Below are 7,542 nucleotides of genomic sequence, written 5' to 3' on the forward strand. Positions count from 1 at the left end.
CCTTTCTCCTTTCTTCTCCCCCCCCCACCCCACCCCACCCTACATCAGTCTGAAAAAGGGTTTCGGCCTGAAACGTTGCCTATTTCCTTCCCTCCATAGATGCTGCTGCACCCGCTGAGTTTCTCCAGCACTTTTGTCTACCTGAAGGAATCTTATTTTCCTTTGGATCTCACTTCTTCAATGGATGGTGGAAACAAAATGGATTTTAAGGCTGAAATAGATTATTTCATTATGAGCAATGGGATGATAACACATTACTGTGGAGATGCAGGAATGCAGTTTTGAGATTACAATCAGATCAGACAGATCTTACAAAATGCTAAAACACTGAGTAGTTCACTCCTGTTTCTAAGTATATTTGAATCTTCACATTTATTTAGTAGGGCTGATGGGAAGAAGGTGTTATAACAGATTTAGGATAATGCGATGGTTGTGAATGGGAGCATCCTGTAACTGTTCCTGGGGGAAGGGCTGGTACTTGAAACTTAAAGAGAGTGTCAGTAGAAATCAGGACATACTCTAGCCTGATACTCCCCATACTCATACTCCATCTGCGTGTAGTGGCAGGTGGGGCCTTAACATTGATCTTTCTCATGTATACTCTATAAGGTCACCATCAAATTTCAGTGTATCTCTCAGCAGAGTATCCTGCACCTTGGAATCTGCCAGTCTACAATATTTGGTTGTGGATAGCTCCTGATTGGGAAACCTACAACACAGTTACCCCCATTGTCAGAGTGAGGCTAAACGTACCGGTTGCTAAACACTTTAATTCTCCTTCCCATTCCCACACTGACCTTTCTGTCTTCTGTCTCCTCCATTGTAAGAGTGAGCCTAAATGCAAATTGGAGGAACAGCATCTCATATTTCACTTAGCAGTTTATAGCCCAGTGGTATGAATGGTGATTTCTCTAACTTCAGGTAACCCCGGCATTCCCTCTCTCTCTATCCCTCCCCCATCAAGTTGCACCAGCTTCTCGTTTTCATCCAACAAAAACAGCTAACAATGGCCTGTTTCCTTTATCATTGTTACATAGCGTTTTTGCATATCTTTCATTCATTGTTCTTTATCTCTCCACATCATTGTCTATATCTCTTGTTTCCCTTATCCCTAACCAGTCTGAAGAAGGGTCTTGACCCGAAACAACACCCATTCCTTCTCTCCAGAGATGCTGCCTGTCCCGCTGAGTTACTCCAGTTTTATGTGTCTAACCCACGAATGGATACCAGTGCAATACCACATCTCCTTCTCTTTCTCTCACTCAATACCTTTCTTACACTGGCAGCGTGTGTTTGTCTAATCACGGGCTTACACAATTTATTTTTGAATTTACCTGCATAATTCATTTAAAAAAAGGGGGTCAAAGTTTTAGAATGAGATTGCAATTTCTTGACAAAAACCTTTTGGTAAATTAGAGCGCATATTCAAGAGGCCAGAATGAATGAAGACATAAGTACCTCTGCCTTAACCAAGAATAACTTGGTCCTTGGGATCTGCCTGTTCAGGAATCTAGTATCAGTGGAACTACTGTACATCTGATCTCCTTTATCTTGGTGAGATCAGACTTTGATGTTAAAAATTCCATCCCACGATTGTCTACCCAAGTCTGACATCATACTGCTGTATCAAAAGCAAATACATTTTCAAAGGGTTACATGAAATACTACTTCAAAAGTTACAGTGTATTTTGAAACACAAATACAAATTCAAAAATTGCAACTTGCAGAGTGCTACAATTGAACGTGCAATCCCAATTGCCGTCATAAACTTTTTGATTGTAACCATTGCTGGGTTAATATTCACTTGCTGTTATATCACTTTAGCCCTCAATTATAAAGCTAAGCTTTATGTCTCTTTTCATTTAAATGCAGGAACAATAATGTTATTTTCTTTATGGAGCATGTCGGAGCTTTGAAAATTTGTACTATCTCATTCTTGAAGTCCCATTAATTCTTCCTCATTGTGTTATTTTTGGGTCTCATCCTCAATTTGTTCTTCAGTGTAACTCATGAAGAATTTGCACATACTAATTACCTCATATATCATCAATCATATTTGCGCAAACTGGTATTTCAAAACCAGGCTACACACATGGTGGAAACCATTCTTCTGCTTCTCTGTACTATTACCACATGGTCAATATAAGTCTGTGGAGGGGCCACGTGCATGCAGGAAGATGAGTACCTCATATTCTGCTCTGTTAGTCTACAATCCTATACCATGAACATTCTTCTCAAATTTCAAGGTCCCCACAACCACCTTGTCCCCCCTTATTCAACCTTTCTTCTTCCCCGCTGCATGCACACACATCTTTCCACTCCACTGCCACCATCACCTATTTGCTCTCTGCCTTTCTCATCCATCCATCACCCATCCCTCCCTACTCTGAATTCCCCATTTTCTTTTTCCCTTTCTCTTCGACTCGCTATCCCTCCCTCTGGTTCTACATTTCACTCCTCATCTTCCTTCTTCTTCCAAGAGCATATTGGACATCCCTACCTCCATGACACACTGGTCAACCTGAGGAGCACCTTCAGCAACAGACTGGTTCCACCAAGATGCAGCCCAGAACGCCACAGGAGATACTTTTTCCCTGTGGCTATCAAACAGTACAACTCCTGTCCTGTACAACTCCAAACTGACTCCCGTTCCCCCTCCCCAATCTTTGCGCATCCCCAATCCTGGACTTTTCACTCATCGCTTTATTTCCTGTTTCACATATCTATTGTGTTTTATGACTGTTGGCAGACCAATTTCCCTCCTGGGATAAATAAAGTTCTGTCGTATAGTATCGTATTGTTCCCCGGATTCCACACCTGCACCCTTTTGTCTCCATCTCACCTCCAGCCTTGGTTACTAACTCCACCTATCTACCAGTCAGCCCTCCAACCCTGAATCCACCAATCACTTGCCAGTTCCTGCCCCACTCCTTCTCCTTACCTCTCTCCACCAGCTATCTCCCCATCGGTCTCATGACGGGGTCGGTCTGGAAACATCATTTGTACATTTCCCTGCAGAGATGCTGCCGAATCTGTTGAGTTTCTCCAGCACTTCATTTTTTTGCTCAACATTCCAGTCTCTTGTGGCTCTATAAGTTTGTATAATTTGTGAAGGATTGCATTCACTGACAAAATGGGATATCATGGATTAAACAAAGGAAATGTTTCACTGGAGCTAATAACCTAGGGGGATAAAAAATAAAGGCATGAAACACAGATGGTATTCATAATTAAAATACCAGGTTTGTGGTTGGTACCTATTATTAAAACACCAACAGCACAGGACTTTGATGGACCATCATGCAGCTGATCACATTGACAGCAAAAAATAATGAAGATTAAGAGTGGAAAGTATAAATAGTGACAATTGGCACTCTAGTAGGCAAGCTGCAGTCAGTGGAGTAATCAATCCAGGCAGTATTTTTGGTTAAATAGCTGAGTCCAGTCAAAAGTGTTTTATTGTCATGTGTCCTGAAACGGAACAATGAAATTCTTACTTGCAGCAGCAAGACAGATGTGTAAACATAGTATTCCGTAATGCATTGTTGCAATTACTTGAAAAGCATTTTTTTTGATGATTTACATCTTATACAAGTAAACAGCGGGGTGCAGAACACCACGTCTGATCTGTGATGGGCAGTTCTGCATTCTGCTACTTGTCATTCAAGAAGATCAAGGTTAAATGTTTTCTCCTTCTCAGTTTATAAACTTACACCTTGTTTTCTTGAATACCATGAACTTGTGTTCTATTTGTAGTTTGTACTAATGTCTTGTTTTTGCACAGACTTTTACTCTTCATTGTCTTGTTAAATGTATGTATAATTGCATATAATTTATGTTTTGAGTGTTTATCTGAGTGCTTTGTGAGGCTGCTGCAAACAAGAATCAAGATACAAGAGTGTTTTATTGTCTTATGTCTGAGTAGAACAATGAAATTCTTATTTGCAGCAGCACAGCAGAATATGTAAATGTAGTACAGTGTAAATAATATAATAAATGAGAAAAAAGTTTAGTGTGTGTGTATATATACACACATATACATGCATAGCTTCAAATTCCTGGGTGTGCCTATTTATGAAGATTTTTCCTGGACGTGGAACACTGATGCAATTATAAAGATAGCCCATCAGCACTTCTACTTCCTGAGAAGATTGCGGAGATTTAGTATGCCAGAGAGGATTCTCTTGAACGTCTACAGGTGTACAGTGGAGAGCATATTGACTGGTTGTACCATGGTTCGACATCTTGAATGCCCAGGAGCAAAGAAGACCGCAAAAAATGGTGAACACTGTCTAGTTCGAGGCGTACCGTGGCCCTATCCCCGAACTCTACCTCCGCTACATCTACGACTGCATTGATGCTACCTCCTGCACCCATGTAGATTCCACTGACTTCATCCATTTCACCACTAATTTCCATCCGGCACTAAAATTGGAGGGGCCCCAGTGCACTGCTTTGCCCGGGGTCCTATAATGCTGTTAAGATGGCCCTGCTGCCCCCCCCCCCCCCCCACCCCCACATCAATCTGAAGAAGGGTCTCGACCCAAAACGTCACCTATTCCTTCGCTCCATAGATGCTGCCTCACCCGCTGAGTTTCTCCAGCACTTTTGTCTACCTTCAATTTTTCCAACATCTGCAGTTCCCTCTTAAACAACTGTCCAGTCCATCATGGGTTCTGACCTCCCCACCATCGAAGGGATTTACAGGAGTCGTTGCCTCAAAAAGGCAGCCAGCATCATCAGAGACCCACACCATCCTGGCCACACATTCATTTCACCCCTGTCATTGGGAGGGTTGGTACAGGGGGGTGTGGGTACCTCACCATACTTGTGCATAAAATAATGAGTTTGACTAGACATTACTACTTTTTTCAGTCTTTAGTATATTTGTCCACAAATCTCTGGTAATTTCAAAAGGGTGGAGAGGAGGTTTACCAGCATGCCTCCTGGATTAGAGGGTACTAGGTACAAGGAGGGGTTGGACAGACATGGATTGTTTTCTCTAGAACACCGGAGAGAAATGATAGAAGTTATATAAAACTATGAGAGGCATAGATAAGGTAAACAGTCAGAACTTTTTTCCCAGGATGGAATATTAAATACTAGAGGGCATAGCTTTATGGTGCGAAGGTAATGTTTAAAGGTGATGTGTGGAGCAAGCTTTTTTTTAACACACAGTGGCAAGTGCCCAACACACATTGCCGGGGGTGGTGGTGATGGCCTATAGAATAGTGGCATTTAAATAACATTTGGATACATACATGGATATGCCAGGAATGCCAGGAATATACCAGGGGCCATAGTTTAAGAATAAGGAGTAAGCTATTTAGAACGGAGACGAGGAAACACTTTTTCTCACAGAGAGTGGGGAGTCTGTGGAATTCTCTGCCTCAGAGGGCGGTGGAGGCAGGTTCTCTGGATGCTTTCAAGCGAGAGCTAGATAGGGCTCTTAAAAATAGCGGAGTCAGGGGATATGGGGAGAAGGCAGGAACAGGGTACTAATTGGGAATGATCAGCCATGATCACATTGAATGGCGGTGCTGGCTCGAAGGGGCGAATGGCCTACTCCTGCACCTATTGTCTATTGTCTATTGAATGGAGGGAAATGCATTATGTGCAGGCAGATAAGAATCAAGATTGTCATTTATTGTCATATGTCCCAGATAGAACAATGAAATTGTCATAAGGTCATAAGTGATGGGAGTAGAATTAGGCCATTCAGCCCATCAAGTCTACTCCACCATTCAATCATGGCTGATCTATCTCTCCCTCCTAACCCAATTCTCCTGCCTTCTCCCCATAACCTCTGACACCTGTACTAATCAAGAAATTCTTACTTGCAGCAGCACAACAGAATATGTAAACATAGTACACCGTAAACAATATAATAAATGAGGAAATAAAGTTCAGTGTGTGTATATATACACATACATCTACTGTACACATACATTTAGACATACATGGTCGTGGTATCGTGTTCAGCACAGACATTGTGGGCAAATTAAGCCTGTTCCTGTGCTCTACTGTTTTGTGTCATAATTTTCAGATTCTATCAGCTCTGTGGCTTTCAATATGTAAACACTGCCGTTGTCTCTGGTGAGTTCTTGTTTTCAAATTTACTTCGAGCTCTGGAGAGGCCCATTTCCCTCCTGGGATAAATTTCCCTCCTGGGACAAATAAAGTTCCGTGTAGGAAGGAACTGCAGGTGCGGGTTTAAACCAAAGATAAATACAACAAACAAGAATAACCACGGGACAGGCAGCATCTCTGGAGAGAAGTAATGGGTGACGTTTCGGGTTGAGACCCTTTTTCAGACTGATTAGGGATAAGGGAAACGAGAGATATTGACGGTGTTGTGGAGAGATAAAGTACAATGAATGAAAGATATGCAAAAATGTAACGATGATAAAGGAAACAGGCCGTTGTTAACTGCCTGTGTTGGAAAGAACTGCAGATGCTGGTTTAAATCGAAGGTAGACACAAAATGCTGGAGAAACTAACTCATCGGGACAGGCAGCATCTCTGGAGAGAAGGAATGGGTCTCGAACCGAAACGTCACCCATTCCTTCGTTCCTGAGATGCTGCCTGTCCCACTGAGCTACTCCAGCATTTTATGTCTACCTTCGATTGTTAGCTGTTTGTCGGGTGACTGTAAACGAGAAGCTAGTGTGACTCTGGATCTGGATGTAGTACGCTGAAAAGCTCTAGGTAGAGCATCCCCATTGTGTGGGGGAGGTATAGAGAGAGGGGGGGGGGGGGTATACCAGGGCTGCCTGAAGTTAGAGACATCAAGATTCATACCACTGCAGGGCTGCCAACATTGGGTGAGAGTTGAGAGTGAGAAATTGCGAGGGAGCGTAGCGACCGAGGCGGGGAGGGTGTGGGAGGGGGTGTTCCCCCTCCCATAGTAGGCTCCGGAGGCGGCACCCACTCACCCGTTCCACTCCGGGCCGGGGTTTAAACTCCATGGGTTAGTGGACAGAGTGGTCGACGGACATAGAGCCGCCGGAGGTGAGGTTGGGAGGTGTGTGCCGTGCCTCAGGGAGGAAGGGGGAGGGGGGTTGGTGCTGGGACCACCGCCGTTGTGTCTCACCTATCACACCATCTATATGGGAGAAACGAAACTACTTTTTTTCCACCCAAAATCATCCCGCAGGCCGGTAGTTTGATAGCCCTACTTTAAACCAATCCCCTCTAGTGCTTGAGTCACATATCCTGGGAAAAAGACTATGCATTCACCTGATATTCCCCTCATGGTTTTTACTCACCTCTAAAACAATTTTTGCTTTATTTTGAACTTTCAGCACCCGTAGATATTTGAGTGTGAGAAATTTTGTGATCAGCGTGAGAGCATGAGAATTTTGTGAAATGCGTGAGTCTCACGCTCAATGCGTGAGAGTTGGCAGTCCTGCTAATAATGCAAACATTTTATGCAAGTTCCAATCGTTTGGACAAAAATCACTTATTACTGCTTTATAACAGTTAAGTTACTTTAAGACCATTTCAGAAATGATTGCACAACAAACAATCAACTAACAAATT

Source organism: Amblyraja radiata, chromosome 1 (assembly GCF_010909765.2).
Source record: "Amblyraja radiata isolate CabotCenter1 chromosome 1, sAmbRad1.1.pri, whole genome shotgun sequence".
NCBI classification, from domain to species: domain Eukaryota; kingdom Metazoa; phylum Chordata; class Chondrichthyes; order Rajiformes; family Rajidae; genus Amblyraja; species Amblyraja radiata.